The sequence below is a fragment of the Lissotriton vulgaris genome, chromosome 7 (genome assembly GCF_964263255.1).
Source record: "Lissotriton vulgaris chromosome 7, aLisVul1.2, whole genome shotgun sequence".
NCBI lineage: Eukaryota > Metazoa > Chordata > Amphibia > Caudata > Salamandridae > Lissotriton > Lissotriton vulgaris.
In genome coordinates, this window is record NC_141695.1 from 1,694,022,784 (window position 1) to 1,694,040,146 (window position 17,363).

The window sequence follows — 17,363 nt, forward strand, 5'->3', positions numbered from 1 at the left end:
GCAGGAGACAGGGTGCATTATATTAAAGGTGAGGGCATGTAAGTGAAAACTTACATATCCCTATAGTTTCCTTTACCATTAAAGGACACTATAAGTGATAGACGGCCCATAGGATAACATGGGCTGGCACCTGGGCAATCATTATGGTACCGCCTAAATATGTCATGTGTGGTATCAAATAATGTGCTTCATCACCCCTGACATGAATCGCATGCCGAGGACGATGTGGCAGGCACCCAGGTGGCCAACATAGAGGTTGCCCACCTGGTTGCCTCAGCCTTTCCTGTGCCCTGGCTTCCAGCCTGTGCTTGCTGCCACCAAGACAGGAATATGACCTCCTGCCAGGAGGCGTGAACTCACCCAGGAGTCAGAAACAATGGCCTGGATGGGAAAGAGATCACACCTCACACCAACAGGCTGGCTAACACCGACAGGCTGGCTAGTGAAGTGGCACATCAAGGCAATGAGCTTCAAAGGCTGCACCACCTGTGATATGCAACCAAGCTGCCTCCCAAAGGAGAAAACAGCCTTTCCTGTGCTCCAGGCATGTTTGTAATCAGGCAGGCGGTAAATTTGGTAAATGTGGGTATTCCAGAGATGTACTCTCACAGAAGGCTAGCCACACCTCTTTGGTGGGATACTTTGTCTGTGCAGCATAGGAAGACTTCTGTCATTTTAAAAGTAGTAGAATAGTGGGTTCTGGGTAGAAAAGGTGACCTACATTCCTGGATAAGGTCACCTCAGTTGCAGATTAGCCGCTGGGGGAAGTAGCCCATTGGCCACTTGCAGTCACACCCCTAACGCCGCTAAATCTATGATTCAAAAGTTACCCTGACACCAGAACCTCAGTTCTGATCTGACTTGCAACTAGGACAAAAGAAGAGACACATGTCTGTAATATATTCTCTCTCTCTCTCTCTCTCTCTCTCTCTCTCTCTCTCTCTCTCTCTCTCTCCATCTCTCTGTCTCTCCATCTCTCTGTCTCTCCATCTCTGTGTCTCCATCTCTGTGTCTCCATCTCTCTCTCTCTCTCTCTCTCTCTCTCTCTCTCTCTCTCTCTCTCCGTCTCTCTGTCTCTCCATCTCTCTCTCTCTCTCTCTGTGTCTCTCTCTCTCTCTCTCTCTCTCTCTCTCTCTCTCTGTGTCTCTCTCTCTCTCTCTCTCTCTCTCTCTCTCTCTCTCTCTCTCTCTCTCCATCTCTCTGTCTCTCCATCTCTCTCTCTCTCTCTCTGTGTCTCTCTCTCTCTCTCTCTCTCTCTGTCTCTCTCTCGATCTATCTCTCTCCATCTGGCTCACACGCACTCTGGCTCTCTCATACTCTCTCTCTCTCATACTCTCTCTCTCATACTCTCTCTCTGTATCTCACTACCTCAATACCTCTCTATATCTCACGACCTCAATACCTCTCTGTATCTCACTACCTCAATACCTCTCTGTATCTCACTACCTCAATACCTCTCTGTATCTCACTACCTCAATACCTCTCTGTATCTCACTACCTCAATACCTCTCTCTATCTCACTACCTCAATACCTCTCTCTATCTCACTACCTCAATACCTCTCTCTATCTCACTACCTCAATACCTCTCTCTATCTCCATCTCTCTATCGCTGTCTCTCTCTCTCTCCGTCTCTCTCCATCACACTCTCTCTCCATCACACTCTCTCTCCATCACACTCTCTCTCCATCGCACCCTCTATCGCACCCTCTATCGCACCCTCTATCGCACTCTCTCTATCGCACTCTCTCTATCACACTCTCATCCTCACTGTTCATTACTATACAAAATTGTTAACATAAAATTTCCTTTACACAAGTGCATTTATATTACTAATTGAAATCCTTTCTTTCGCACAATAACATTGTTTTTTACTCCATTTAGATACTTCTGTCGAACTCAACTCGTCACCAAGATAAGGTAACAAGAATTGTTATTACTTATCACACAAGTAATTGTAGTAAGTACTTTATTAACACATAATTCATAACTCCAGTTTCAAGACAGGGGTACCAGAATCTTTATATATAGCATAATTTTCATACAAATACATATACAATGCATAGATGCTTGAAAGCAAGTTACCATCAAGGGAATACAAGATTTAATAGCAATTCACAAGGGAAACAATGCTTACCAAATAGTACTTTTGCTGTTTTGCATAATTTTTGCAAACCAGTAAATACATGGAACTCAAATGATCTCCATTACATTATGGACCTCGGGGATGCTTTATATTTAGAAATGCATTCCATAAACAAAGAAACACTTATGCATCCAGATGATTTGCCAAAATATAAAGAGCACAATCAACAAATATATTCGCTTACGCTACGACACCCTTATTATGGTGATGTCCATAAACGTTTTGATAAAGACTTTCCCGATATTACACCTGCATTACATTTAACTCTTAATAAGCACTGTGGCATACTACTTTGTATGAGTGTATATGCCGTTTCTATTTTTAAACATATGCAAACCTACTTTGTATTTGATTCACATAGCAGGGACAATGAAGGCATGCCACATTCGAATGGAACATGCGTTACGCTTGAAATAAAAACTTTTGAAGGACTTATGGAATATGTTTTAAAACTAGCACAGAACTTTACAAATCAGTCTCAGCAATGTGTACCATTTCAATTAATACAAATAGATATAAAGAACATTAAGAAACAATCCTTAGAAAAAGCACTTAGAGTTCACAAGAAAAAGAGAGATTTAACAAGAGTAAAAAGCTGTTTGTACATACTACTGAAGTGACTCAAAATACTAGTTTTAATCCTAGAAAAAGTCCTTCTGATGCTTTTGGAATTCTAATTGAGGGGAGTAATAGCAATACCATTAATGAAGGTCAGTTTGCAGCAACAAGTAGTTCTATACTACAAATACATAAACAGTCTCCAACAAACACAGATAACTTGAGCATATCTGCAACAAGTGTAAAAAAAAAAGAAAAACCTGAAAATGCTCCACTCGAAGACTTTGACTCCATAAAAAAAAGATGTGTGGAACCTAACCTAGAAAGAGGAATCTTAACGCAGGCGCAAATCCGTAAAGCCAGTAAACATATTCATCAAATTATTAGTAAATTCCATCGGGAAATATTGCATGGACCAGAGTACGTTTGTGCTCTGTGCAATCAGTTGTGGCATAAACAGACGTTAAGAAATATACACACTGTTTGCAAGACTGCAATTTTTCAAAGGTGTGACATTAGTAACAAGAAAACAAAATATATTTGTAGTACTTGCTATAGTTCCATTAAAAAAGATAAAATACCACCATGTTCAGTTGTAAATGGCATGGCGTTTCCAAATGTACCAATAGAATTAAACTTGCATAATTTAGAAGAACGATTAGTTTCGCCAAGGAAACCATTCCTACAAATTCGGACGTTACCACGCGGGTTTCAGAAATCTTTATCAGGTGCTGTGGTTAATGTACCTGCAGAGGTTATGGCAACTGTTACCATTTTACCAAGGCAAATTAATGACGCCATGACAATTCCAGTTAAATTAAAAAGAAAATTAGCTTACAAATCACACACACATTATGAAAATATTAGACCAAATACAGTTAAACAGGCAGCTATATGGCTAGCAACCAATAGTGTCATGTTTAATGAATATGGAGTGACTATTAACCCAGATTGGGAGTACATACCTCAAGAAATAGACAATCCTAATGATACAAACAATTCTTCGGATACTTCAGAGAACATGGAAGCATGAAATTTAGATACTATGTTAACAAATTAAACTATTACCACTAATAGTGTAGATATATTACGTTTAGCTCCAGCGGAACATAGCACGCCACGAGGTTTATATGAAGACAAAGATTCTGAATTTTTGGCTTTTCCAACAATTTTTTGTGGTAAAAGAAGGCCAAACAATAAGGAAAGACACATATTGGTACATTATAGTACTATTTGTCAATGAGAATTAAGAAGTCCTGATCGAAGAGTAGCTAAATCTATTACTAATATGTTCTTTAAACTTAAAAAATTACATATTAAGCAAATCAAAGGTAAAATTAACATTTCAATAAGGGAAAAAGTTTACCAATGGGAAAAGTATTACTGCAAAAGACATAAAATATAATATAGAAAATGTATTTCAGTATAAGGAAGGTTACAAAGTCTTAATAACTATACGGAGTTCCCCTCCTTATTGGGAAAGTTGCAAAAAAGATCTGTTTGCTATGATAAGGCAACTTGGAATACCAACTTTTTTTCTAACTTTATCTGCTGCCGAAACTAAATGGCACCATTTAATAAATATACTATTGCCAGTTCAAAATTTAAATGAATGCACAGAGGAAGAATTTCTAAACATGTATTGGGAAACAAAATGTAAATTAATACAACAAGATCCTTTTACATGTGCAAGGCAGTTTGACTATCAAGTTAGGAAATTGTTTAATTGTGTTTTAATGCACAGAAAAAATCCCATTGGGGAAATAGTTGACTACTTCTACAGAGTAGAATTTTAACAGAGAGGTTCTCCACATATACATGCATTACTATGGATAAAAAATGCACCCGTATATGGTGTATCACCAGTAGAGGAAGTCAATAGCTTTATTGATAAATATATCACATGTAATAAGTCAGATGAAACACTTTTACAGCCTTTACTAACTCTGCAAAGGCATGGCCACACTAAAAACTGCAGACGTAAAAATAAATGAACATGCAAATATCAATATCCAATGTCAAATACTCTAATACTAAAGCCATTACCACTTAGGAGCACAGATAAGCAATGGAAGGAAAATATAAAAGTTATCCATGAAACGATGAATACTACTACCTTTAATACACTTACTTTTGAAGAATTCTTAGACGTAATTCAGATGGATAATAAAGAATATATTACTTCTATACAAACTACGCTAGAAAAACCAACAATATTTTTAAAAAGAACACCAGGGGAATGCTTTATTAATAACTATAATACTACTATTTTAAAAGCTTGGCGAGCAAACATAGACTTGCAGTTTATACTAGATGCTTATGCTTGTGCTGTGTAAATTATTTCATATATCAGTAAATCATAAAGAGGAATTAGCAAACTTATTGCACAAGCTGCTAAAGAGGTTAAAAGCAATAGTAATGTAAAAGACCAACTTAAACACATAGGAAACAAATTCCTCAACTGTACAGAAATGAGTGCTCAAGAAGCTGCATATCTCATTCTTCAAATTCCATTAAGGAAAAGTTCACGGTCATTTGTATTTATTAATACTAGCCGTCCAGAGCGTATTTAATGCGTGATATGGATACTATTAATGCTTTTCCAGATACTTTTACTATCATTCAATGTGATAATATTATTGTTAAATACTGCAAGAGGCCAAAAGCATTAGAGATGTGAACATTTGCTGATTATACTGCAAATTTTAACTATCTCAAGAAAAACAATTTTTACAGAGAAATAAATGATTGCGAAAACTTACTTGCAGAAACAAACTTTTACAGCTCTGATGAGTAAGAAATAGAACGTACTGAAGAAGAGGGAGAGAATAGAGATAGCACAAACAATTAGGCTTTGAGTAAGCGCACACGGTGCAAAATAATATGCTACTGCAGATTTAACAAAAACAATGAACCAGAAGATTATTATAGAGAAATATTAATGCTGCACTATCCATGGAGGGAAGAACAGAAAATAATCTTCAAAAAGAATACTTAGGGCTCCATTAGGATATCGGATGGATAGCCTCCGCCAGGGTGGCGGTGGCCACCGCCACCCTGGCAGAGGCAATCCGCCCGACAACCACTCTCGTTTACCCCTCCGCCAGATTAGGATGGCGGAGGGGACAGCGGCGGACGGAAAGACCGTCCGCCACTTTAATAGATGTATATGGTGGCGGTGTCTAATGGACACCGCCAGCCATATTACAATGGCAAAATGTGTGGGCCTTTCCGCTGCGGCAATACCGTCACGGAAAGGCATGCAGTGATTGCTGCGGGGGCCCCCTGCAGGGCCCCCAGGTTGGCGCCACTGTCGGGGGGCACATGGGGGGTACCTATGGTACTGCCCCACATGTACATATGCTAAGCGGCAGGCATCGCGCGGTGCCTGCCGCTTTGCATGTCTGAATGCTGCAACTTAGGTTTTGCATTGTGGCGGCCGGTGCAGAGAGCACCGCCCGCCACAATGTAAAACATATGGGATGTGCCCGCCACTGTGGCGGGCACATCCTAATACCCACAACGGGACCCCCGCCCTTATGGTGGGCGGTCCAGATCTCCGTTAGGGTGGCGGGCGGACAAAGTACGCCCGCCATCCTAGTGGACCCCTAAGTATGAAAGGTATCTAGAAGTTAAAAACTTTGTCGATGCACAAGTTAAAATTTATAGCAATAATCACGGGGAAATTACAAACCTTACTAATGAAAACAGTAATGAAATTCTATTATCACCTCCTCTATCACCTGTTTTAATACGTTCAGAAACTATATGCGCTGAAGGAAACAATAAAGAACAACAACATCTATATGATTTGTCATTAGATTTAGGGATTAGAACAATCAATGAAGAACAAAGCTTAAGTAACTCTATTTTGCCTGATGAGAAATACCACAATATTATGCAAAATTTAACTGAGGGACAACTACATTTTATTTACCATCATTTGCATTGGTTAAAAACTAAAATCACTCCATGCTATACTTTTTGCACAGAAGGGGCAGGTGTTGGTAAAAGCTTTTTTATAACTGCACTATATCAAACATTACTACGCTATTATAACACAAAGGCAGGTGAAAATCCAGATAATATTCATAGTTTGCTTACAGGTCCAACAGGCAAAGCAGCACATAATAATAATGGAAAAACACTGCATAGTACTTTTAAAATACCTGTATCACAAACGTTAAATTATAAACCACTAATTCAAGAACATGGAACTGCTCTTCAAATTGAAATGATGCATGTAAAAGTTGTTATTATAGATGAAATTTCAATGGTCGGTCGAAATATGTTCAATTTTATCCATTAACAACAGGGAGGGACATAGAAGGGACAATATTTAGAGGGGTCCAGTGTGCACGTCCCATCAAACTCTATCCAAAAAGATGCACAAAGTTTTGGATACAATTTTATCCATAACAGGCTACAAGAAATAAAATCATCTAATGAACCGTTTGGAGGAATTTCTATTTTAGCTATAGGGGGCTTTTACCAATTAAAACCTGTTTCTGACAGATACATTTTTCAAGAGGCTAACCTGCTGTATGGCCCTTTAAGTACTAACTTATGGCAAGAACATTTTAAACTATTTGAACTAACTAAAATTATACACCAAAAAGATGATCTGCAATTTGCAGAACTACTAAACAGATTACGGGAGGGGAAACATACACAGGAAGATATTTTAAAAATTAGGCAAAGAGAAATACCACCTAATGACAGTCTTTCTAAAACAATAACATATATTATGTCTACTCATTTAGAAGTTAATGAGATTAACATAGAAGTTTTGGAACAACATAGCGAGCAATGTCCAGTTTACATAACAGTAGCTAATGATACCGTTAGTTCTGATCTGTCAGAAAATGTTAAGAAAACTATACTTAAATAATTGCCCAAGGATCCTACAAAAACAATGGGACTTGCACATACATTACACATAGCTTTACAACTACAGCATGATTTAACTTGCAATGTGAATGTTAATGATGGGTTAACAAATGGCGCAACTGGTGTAGTGAAATTAGTTTAAATAATTAACAATACACCAATTATTGTTTGGGTAGCATTTGACAATCAGAGTGTAGGCAAAACAACACAACAGGAATATAAACACTTATGTCATTCACAAATTGTAAATACATGGACACCAATACATGCTATGGCTAGAGATTTTCAATATACAAGGAAATGTATAACTATTATACAATTTCCTTCATGCCAAGCATCGGCACTAAGTATGGGCGGAAAATCCGTTCCGCTCGCGGATTTTCGGTAAATTCGCAATCCGCGAGATTTGCGAATTTCCCGCAAAATCCGCGAGCAGCGGATTTTATGGCTTGCTCGCACTGTTCGCGTGAGTTCGCGGCTTCCCAGTTCAACTTCGCGCCCCGCGAATAAGCGCTAAATTGCAGAAATACGATCTTAGCAAAACTGAAACTACTTACCAGGTTCAAAAGTTCAAGCTCATCATTAGTAGCCATTTCCTGTAGTGCTTCCTGAGGGGCCCCTGCAGAGTTCAGTTGCCTACTTGCAACTATTATGTGACCCTGCACTGACCCTCAGAATAGTTACACATATGCCACAAAGGTCCTGAATTACAGCTAAGGGAGACAAGCAGGAGCCAGGCTGGAAGTTCAAATCCAGTGACACATTAATCAGCCCCTAATTCATTATTGTCAGTTGGGGCAGGGCAGGTGTTGTAACTAATTTTGCAACAATGAAAGCACTTAGCAAGTGCAAAAGATCACTAATCAGGAAGCACTAAGGAAGCAGGTGCCAGCTAAAAAAATATTCTGTGACACATTAATCAGCCCCAAATTAATTCAGGTCACTTGAGGCACGGAAGGTGTGCTTTGCTTTGCCACAATAATGTACACTGGACAACCAGAGGGTGCTGTGATGAAACAGAGGGTGGCATGGGTGAGCCAGAGGGTGGCATGTGGTGACAGAGGGTGGCAGTGATGAAGAAGAGTGTCCCAAACAGGCTGGACACGTAGAAACAACAAGTTCGCAAAACTTGCGACCCGACAGGTAAGTTCGCGTTTGCGAAATTGTACAAAAACCCTCGCGACCTGGCAGAAACCCGCGCGAACACAAAAAAAAAATCCGCAAATTTGCGAGAATTCGCGGATTTTGCGGATTGCGAGTTCGCAAATCCGCAAAATTCGCGAACGCGAGATTCGCAAAATTCGCCCATGCTTAATCAGCACTAACTAGAACACATTTCCATTATGTAGCATTAAGCAGAGCTAAATCAATTGAAAACATATATGTTCAAAATTTTGATGAGGGAAAAATTATAGTACATACAAAAGTTATTGAGGAAATGCTAAGAATAAGGACCCATATGCCACTAGAAATATCAATCCCACAGTTAGAAAGATACACTGCCCATTTTAATATCATCACACACAATATACGATCACTTCAGAAACATTTCACATCAATGATAGCTGATAAAAACATATTGAAAGCTGACATTATTTGTTTAATAGAGGTAAACACTACAAGAGAGGCAACAGGGCAAGATTTTACAGTAGAACAATATCATCACATTATCTTTGATAAATTTCATTCATATAACACAAACCATGGAATGATACTGTACTACAAAAAGGATCTTTTTATTTATGAAACACACAAAGGGATAGACATTCTACATTTTTCAATACAGATTAATAGCACAGATTACCTGATTATTATAGTATACAAACCACCACATAAATGTATTAAATCGCTTTTCGAAATCATCACAAATATAACTAATTTTTACACAACACACAAATTTGTCATTATGGGCGATTTCAATGTTGATTTAGCACAAACAAATTCTCACACTACCGAACTAATTCGGTTTTTTGAAACTAAATTACATTGTAAACAACTCTTAGACAGTTACACAACTAACTACCAATCCATTTTAGATCATATATATACTAATGACACAATGCAAAACTTTAGAACATTAGAATGCTATTACAGTGATCATAAAGCGTTATGGGTTTCTATTTAGCATTGTTTTAAAAATATTTTTCATTTCAGATGATGTCTATTGAAGAAATCACTAACCATAGCATCAATGACAACAAACCATATCAGAAACCAATACGAGTCAATGTCATCAAGTATTCTGGTAAAACAAACTACAAAAATGCAAAACAAGAAAATAAGGTACTATTTCATTTGGCTTTAGCAGATAATTAAAGCTACTTGCTATCAAGAAAATGTATACCAACAAACCAAAAACAACTGTGGTCTACTCATTTGCAATTTTATTATAAAAAACAAAACAATACTCATTACAAAGCAAAGCAAAGTCACTAAATTTCCAGCTATGGAATTAAATCAGTTGTTAATCAAAGAAGCAGAAAACATTTTACAACCACCAGCACCACCTGCTTCACCAATTAAGGAAATCAAGCATGCAACTTTAAAAACTCTTATGACAGTTTGCGGAACCATTGCAGAAGTAAGTAACCACTAAATACTCTGTCTCTCTATATCTAACACACCATGTCAACACACGTTTCACTCAAAGTATCTCTCTGTTAACAAAGCTCCACAGCTCGCAACACATCTTACTAAACACTCTGTCTCTCTATCTAGAACACTCTATTTCTACAAACGTTTCTTTCTAATTAAATATCTATAAACAAATCTTTATATCACTCAAAACATCTCAATAACAACTCAGTCTCTCGAACTATAACACTCCTTCTATACACACAACTCTTTCTATTGCTATCGCTGTAAACAAATCTCTAGATCTCAGAAAACATCTCTGTCTCTCTTTCTAAACACACACATATACCTCTCTCTCTCTCTTTCAAATCTTGGAAACACTCAACACACAACAATCTCAATATAAAGATACTTGCAGCTCGTCCCGACGTTGTCCGGGTATAAATTGCTGACGGCTAGTAGTATATTGTTTTATAGGATTTCGTTTTGATAGCATTTCTTATCTGTGACAGGCCTGTGAAACGCTCCGATTCACAGTGCACTGCTGATGCATTTAAGAGTGCGCGTTCAGTAGTTTGTGAACTCGAGTTTCCCTACTTTACTTTTCCTTGCAATATTATATAGCGCAAACTCGACAACATCGCATGAGCACAATTTACATTACAGAAGAACACATTCATTTGTGGTAGGCACGGGCAGACAAAGCGATTTGCCTGGAATCATAGGATGTTGAGCTGATGCCGAGATTCGAACGTAGCTCCCCAGCTCTAAAGTTCGCAATTCTAGAACTTGTGGCAGGAGGTGTGTCTAAAAGTGTATGTCGGTGCTGGCCATCAATGAGAGAGACCTGTGCATTTTTCAAATCGGTGGTGAAAAAATATGAGTATGTTTCTGGAGATGTGGACCGCCGTGCCTCCAATGTACTTACCAGGGAGGGGTAAACACCCATTATTCCGCAACTTTCTTTCCGCATACCATCACTCCACATACTTTCATTACGAAAGTACCATGACTCAGCAATACCATTATAATGCATGGCATTACATTTTATATGCTTTTACCACGCATACATCTACAACAAAATTCGTTGTAAATGCATGAATGGTAAAAGCATGTTTTTTTAAATGTTTGGATAAGGTAAGTATGGGTATAGGGGTATCTGTTTTGGGGTACTGAGGTATATGTTTTGGGGTGTTTGGGTATTTCAAGGGTTCAGATATAGTTTTGGGGTACAGGCGTAGTTTTAGGGTTTAGGGATAGGTATGGGTTTTGGGGTACAGTGGTATTTTTAGGGTTCAGGGGTAGATTTGGGTTTTGGGGTACAGGGGTATTTTAAGGGTACCGGGCTAGGTTTGGGTTTTGGGGTGCAGGGGTATATTTAGGGTTCAGGGCTAGGTTTGGGTTTTGGGGTACAGGGGTATTTTTAGGGTTTAGGGATAGGTTTGGGTTTTGGGGTACAGGGTATATTTATAGGGTTAAGATGGGTTCGTGTTTAAGGGTGTTGGGGTATTTTAAGGAGTAAGGATGGGTTATGATTATGGGGTGCATGGGGTATTTAAAGGGAGCAGGGTGGACACCCGGAGCTGGAATGTACAGAAACTGGGAAGAAAAAACAATGAAATATTGGGCACAACGCTCGCTTTTTTTCCCCCGTAATCCCGCGCCCCACACATGCCCACGCCCCCAGCACATGCCCACAGCACACGATATGAGACATGGCATGAAGGGCGGAACGTACCACACGCCCCCAGCGTTTGTCGCGCCCCCAGCATACGCCCACAGGACAACGCAGACACGCACAACAAGGGACTACTTTGCTGGCACGGTTCTTTTACCTTTTAAATGTATATGATGGGCGTCTACATAGCCTATGTTCTTCTGCTGCAACTGCCCTTTCCAACACTGTATTGGGTGTTGTGATTGGTGCTGTGGTTCCTGAGATTACCCGCCTCAAAGGTTTGGGCTCTCTCTTTATTATATTAGTATAGATATACACACATCACTCTCTTGCTAGATCGACACACATCACTATTACTCTCTATACATACTTCTATATACTATAACTATGAAAATTCAAAACAAACACTCTATATCAGCACTTTGTTCAATCACACTCTATGAAAAACTCGATCCCTAAACCTCTATCTCTCAACTTACATAACACTATCTCACTATAAACTCTATAACACAAGTTAAATGCAAATCTATCTATCATCTTAGGTGTGACACTCTATACTCACCTCTATCAATCAACACCTCACTCACAATCTAAAACATCATTCTATATGGTCTATCAAATTGTGAACACACAACAGTCTCTAAGCTCTAGCTTTCTAGACCCCTGTCTTTCAGTGTGTAAACACACACCACCATATCGGTCTTTCAACATACCTCCCTATGAAACTATACGCAGCTTTTCGGTTCTTTCTCTATATACAACGATATCACTATCAACTCGACATCTCCCTTCATCTACATACGTATCACACTCACTGATCTATTTATCTGTATATATACAAATAACTATACAGAAGTCAGGCTATACCTACACACCTACAACTGGCTGTAAATACACATCAATCTTGATACGCACCTCTCTTAACATCACATAGCTGTCAATGTACCTCGGTACAACATTAAATTCAACAGATATAACTCTATCCTATTACTAATTTTACACAACTCTCTCAAAATCCCTTTATATATCTATATATGCACACACAAAACAGTTGAAACAAAACTCACTATCTATACATCTCTCTCTCCATCAGATACTCAAAACAACCCTCGCAAACTATACACACCTCTACCACTCTACACACCTCTCGCTACACAGCTATACACATATATACTTAGATATTTCTATAAAAACACACACATAGCCAGTAAATAAAACAAACACTACATAAACACAACTCTACATATCTGTCAACACACCTATATCGTTAGATATACAAACAATTAGGACGATCACTATATCTCTTTGCACATAAACAAATAAATACACACCACTCAATCACTAAAGTTAATTTAATGTACAAATATAACTATAACAAAACAAGCTATTAATCTCAACACATACATATAGATCTCAACACTTACATTTGTCTAGAGATTTTCTCTCTCTCTCTCTCTCTCTCTCTCTCTATAGATATATATATATATAATAAGATTTAGGGTATCCACATAGACGGATACATTGAACAAAATATTTACAACAAACAACAACTTTGGTTACTGCACAACTCTATAGATCAAAAAACTACTCTAGCTCTATCTAAAAACAAAAACACTGTGATCAAAACTCAGAAACTATCCTCTCTCTTTAGCTATCTACACACCTCAATTTCACATGGGAACTAATTAAATTCACTCGCTCAGCACCGATCTCTCTTTATACATAACACAATATATCTCTCTATCACTCTGTTAATCGCACTTTCTTTACATTTTAGGAAGAAGAAAATAAAAATGTGTTCATCAACGGACAACAGACTGCACTCAATCAATAACTTTAAAAGATGCTACAGATGAAATAAAAGTGACACTGTGGAGCGAAGCAACTCTATTTCATAATAACATCGGAGATTATGTTACGTTAACTCGTGTCACAGTACATGAATTTAATGGGCAGAAGATATGAAATACTACAAGGCAGAGCAAAATACAAGTAAGTATTAAATTACATACATACATTAATCCTACCGCCATCTTCCTCCTTTCCTCACGTGCTCTCTCCCTCCAATCCTCACTTTCTCAACACCTCCCTCAACACCACACTCTATCGCACACTCCATACATCACTCTATTGCACACTCCAAACATCACTCTATTGCACACACCATACCTCTCTTGCAAACACCGCCTCACTCTCTCTCACTCAACACCTCTCTCTCTCACTCACCACCTCTCTCTCACACTCGCCACCTCACTCTCTCTCAATCGACAACTCTCTTGCTCTCCCTCCATACCTCACTCTCACGCCATACCTCACTCTCACGCCATACCTCACTCTTGCACACCCTCCATACCTCACTCTTGCACACCCTCCATACCTCACTCTTGCACATCCTCCATACCTCACTCTTGCACACCCTCCATACCTCACTCATGCTCACCCTCCATACCTCACTCATGCTCACCCTCCATACCTCACTCATGCTCACCCTCCATACCTCACTCATGCTCACCCTCCATACCTCACTCATGCTCACCCTCCATACCTCACTTATGCTCACCCTCCATATATCACTCTATCTCTCTCCCGCCATACCTCTCTATTTTTCTCTCTCACTCCATACCTCTCTAATTTTCTCTCTCGATCTATCTCTATCTCTCTACCACACCACCTCTCTCTCTCTCACTCACCACCTCTCTCTACATCTCTCTCCCTCACCACCTCTCTCTCTCTCTACATCTCTCTTTCTCACCACCTCTCTCTCTCTCTCTACATCTCTCTTTCTCACCACCTCTCTCTCTCTACATCTTTCTCACCACCTCTCTTTCTCTATATCTCTCTCCCTCACCACCTCTCTCTCCCTAACCACCTCTCTCTATCTCGCTCTCCCTAACCACCTCTCTATCTCGCTCTCCCTCACCACCTCTCTCTCTCTCTCTCTCTCTCTCTCTCCCCCTCACCACCTCTCTCACCACCTCTCACTATCTCACACACACACACACACACACCCTCACACTGACACACCCTCACACTAACACACACCCTCACACTCCCCCTCACACTCACTCACACACCCCCTCACACTCACACAGCCTCTCACACTTGCTCACTTCCTCACACTCACACGCCCCCACACACTCACTCACACGCCCCCACACACTCACACCCCCACACACTCACTCGCACCCCCCACACACACACTCACACCCCCCCACACACACACTCACACCCCCCCACACACTCACTCACACCCCCACACACTCACTCACACCCCCCACACACTCACTCACACCCCCACACACTCACTCACACCCCCCACACACTCACACCCCCCCACACACTCACTCACACCCCACACACACTCACTCACACCCCACACACACTCACTCACACCCCACACACACACTCACTCACACCCCCCACACACACTCACACCCCCCACACACTCTCAACCCCCCATATACATACATATACACACTCTCACACCCCCCACACACTCTCACACCCCCCACACACTCTCACACCCCCCACACACTCTCTCACCCCCCACACACTCTCTCACCCCCCCACACTCTCACACACCCCACACTCTCACACACCCCCACACTCTCACACACCCCCACACTCTCACACACCCCCACACTCTCACACACCCCAACACTCTCACCCCCACACACACTCTCACTCCCCACACACACTCTCACTCCCCCCCACACACACTCTCACCCCCCCACACACACACTCACCCCCCCACACACACACTCTCACCCCCCCACACACACACACTCACCCCCCCACACACACACTCACCCCCCACACACACACACTCTCACCCCCCACACACACACTCTCACCCGCCCACACACACACACTCTCACCCGCCCACACACACACACTCTCACCCGCCCACACACACACACTCACCCGCCCACACACACACTCTCACCCGCCCACACACACACTCTCACCCCCCCCACACACACTCTCACCCCCCCCACACACACTCTCACCCCCCCCCCCACACACTCTCACCTGCCCACACACACACACTCACCCGCCCACACGCACACTCTCACCCTCCCACACACACACTCTCAACCCCCCACACACACTCTCACCCCCCACACACACACTCTCACCCCCCACACACACACTCTCACCCCCCACACACACACTCTCACCCCCCACACACACACTCTCACCCCCCACACACACACTCTCACCCCCCCACACACACACTCTCACCCCCCCACACACACACTCTCACCCCCCCACACACACACTCTCACCCCCCCCCACACACACACTCTCACCCCCCCCCACACACACTCTCACCCCCCCCCCCACACACACTCTCACCCCCCCACGCACACACTCTCACCCCCCCCACGCACACACTCTCACCCCCCCACACACACACACTCTCACCCCCCCACACACACACACTCTCACCCCCCCACACACACACACTCTCACCCCCCCACACACACACACTCTCACCCCCCCACACACACACTCTCACCCCCCCACACACACACTCTCACCCCCCCACACACACACTCTCACCCCCCCACACACACACTCACCCCCCCACACACACTCTCACCCCCCCACACATACACTCTCACCCCCCCACACATACACTCTCACCCCCCACACATACACTCTCACCCCCCCACACATACACTCTCACCCCCCCACACATACACTCTCACCCCCCCACACATACACTCTCTCTCACACATACACTCTCTCTCACACACACACACTCTCTCTCTCACACACTCACACTCTCTCACACACACTCACACTCACACTCACACTCTCACACACACTCACACTCTCACACACACTCACACACTCACACACACACCATCACACTCTAGTTTGAAAACACTTATAATCCTCTAAAAGAATGTCCTAATATTTTGATTATGTCAGTTTTTTTAACGACCGGTAACAGCAGCACCACAGGAAATAATTGACGTGGAAATATATGGAGTTGAAAACATCAAAGGAGACATCAGTACCATAACTTGCAAACACTAACACTTTTCAGTCAATGGACATACAAAATCATCTTCTCATTGAATGGTTTATGCTGGATGAAAGGTGGACGACATTGGAGAAGCACTTATCCATTATTTGCCACAAACATGTGAAGTGTTTTTTTGCAATTAAAACATAATTTAAATTGTTAAGTAGAAAACAGAAGAAGAAATAGCGTAACAAATGAAACTTTACTGTTGACATGTTTCACTTTTGTACAAAGGAAAAACATAATTATCGCTGTGTGAATTATATTATTAAACGTTTTGATTATAAAAAAAAAGAAGAATTGTCATATGGGTTGGAATGAACAGCATTCCCTATAAACAACACTCTCCATCACTACCAACATCACTATACCTCAATAACTCACAACATCACTCTCCATCATGACCTCAAACTCACTCATCTTCACACTGACTCTCACACTGACTCTCTCTCAATCACTCTCTACATTACTCACTCTATCA

At 41.2% G+C, this 17,363-nt stretch overlaps 1 long non-coding RNA gene across 1 annotated transcript in view; it reads left to right on the top strand.

Moving 5' to 3' along the window:
• The window catches only part of LOC147706335 (uncharacterized), a 150,291-nt gene extending 133,242 nt beyond the window's left edge, over nt 1-17,049 (top strand). The window contains exons 2-5 of the long non-coding RNA XR_015297631.1: nt 1,883-1,918; nt 9,747-9,875; nt 13,622-13,836; nt 16,786-17,049. This is a non-coding gene — a long non-coding RNA (uncharacterized LOC147706335). The remainder of the gene's footprint in view (nt 1-1,882; nt 1,919-9,746; nt 9,876-13,621; nt 13,837-16,785) is intronic.
• Nucleotides 17,050-17,363: the final 314 nt, after the last annotated feature.